Raw genomic sequence first — 2,191 nt, 5'->3', positions numbered from 1 at the left:
TACACACACACACATGCACATCTGCTTACACACATATATACACATTCATGTTCATATACACATATATACACACATACGCACACATAACACTCATACACACATACATATATATATTGCACACACACATGCTTAAACATATACACATATTCATATGCACACACATATACACACAAGCACACACATCCACACACAATTTCATTAAACGGGTTGAAACAGATTTAAAACTTAGAACAAAGAATTTAAATAATGGACAACCAGACAGATCCCAGAAACAAGTCCAGATTTGTTTCTCGCTTTTGTTGGAATAATTCAATACATGTATGTACTAACATAAATACACACACACACATACATACATACATATATATATATATATATATATATATATATATATATATATATATATATATATATATAGTTTTAGGGAAAAGAACCAAGTTTCAAGAACTCATCGATGAAAATCCACTATCACATATAGAAAAATTAATAATTAAAAACACAATAAATGAGTATAATATAAAACAAAGTAAATATCATAAGATAAAGATAGTAAAATGACTACACGTGTTTCATAACTAATTTTCAAATAGAAAGGAAATTTAAATTGATTAAAATCAATTAAAATTATCGAAAATGAATTCTATGTTTATTATTTTGATATTTTTAATAATTTTTCTATCTTTATGAAATAAGTATTTTATATAAATTAATTTGGTACTTATTGTTGGTTGATATATATATTTATTTATTATAATTATTGTTCTATTTACGACCTGAAGATTAGCTGTATTTTTGAATAGAATTCATTTTCGATAATTTTAATTGATTTTAATCGATTTAAATTTCCTTTCTATTTGAAAATTAGTTATGAAACACGTGTAGTCATTTTACTATCTTTATGTTATGATATTTACTTTGTTTTATATTATACTCATTTATTGTGCTTTTAATTATTAATTTTTCTATATGTGATAGTGAATTTTCATCGATGAGTTCTTTGAAACTTGGTTCTTTTCCCTAAAACTATATATAATGGCCCTTCTCTCTCTCTTTTACCCCATCCATCTCTCTATCTGTCTGACTACCAGTCTATATATCTACCTCTCTATCTGCCTGTCTATCTATCTATCTACTTATACATCTTCCATTGTCTCCAAAGCCTCGCCCCCAAAAAACAAAAAAACAAAACAATGTTCTGTTATAAACAAAACCCCCCAAAAAACCTGTTTTTATATAAATAAGCAAGATCTCTATTTTCACAGAATTGTATTTGACAAGTTCAAAAGACGAACGAAAGTGCTAATATATGTATAAAATAAATGAAAGAAGTTATTCCAAAATTCTGACGACTCTTTTTCAATATTTACTTCTGTACATCACACTTAACACTCTCTCTCTCTCTCTCTCTCTCTCTCTCTCTCTCTATATATATATATATATATATATATATATATATATATATATATATATATATATATATATATGTATATATATATATATATATATATATATATATATATATATATATACATATATATATATATATATATATATATATATATATATATATATATATATGTATATATATATATATATATATATATATATATATGGGTGGGTGTGCATTTGAATAAGTACATGAAAGCCATCAGAGAGATCCTTGTACATTATATTTCTGGATTCCTCCCAAATAGGTGTGTGGTCATGAAGAAACCTGGCAAGATTCTTGGTAAGGGAGAGGCTACTGGGTACGGGCAGGGAAGAATCATAAACTAGGACGCTTCCCACTTTACACTGGCTGCTGTTTCTACCAGGCCTAGCTACCATGTAGAGGTCTCCCGCCTTGGCTCATAAATAAGATAGAACGGTGTGATTTGAGGGAGATTTGGCTGCTATTTCTACCATAACGTTTAGAAAATGTATTTTTCAATGAAGTTTTCTATAAATATGCTCCAGACGGTGTAGAGTCTGATTATATCAAAATTTGTTGTGAAAAAGTTTTCCGGGGATATGGAGAGGAGTTTGAGAAAATTAAATCAAGTCGGCTTTGTTTCCTCGTAATGTTCATATAAAATAGATATTTTTAAATGAAATTTTCAACAAATGTAGGCGCAGGAGTGGCTGTGTGGTAAGTAGCTTGCTTACCAACCACATGGTTCCGGGTTCAGTCTCACTGCGTGGCACCTTGGGC

The sequence above is a fragment of the Octopus bimaculoides genome, chromosome 30 (genome assembly GCF_046866305.1).
Source record: "Octopus bimaculoides isolate indiv1 chromosome 30, ASM4686630v1, whole genome shotgun sequence".
Lineage (NCBI taxonomy): Eukaryota > Metazoa > Mollusca > Cephalopoda > Octopoda > Octopodidae > Octopus > Octopus bimaculoides.
This window is presented reverse-complemented; position numbering follows the sequence as displayed.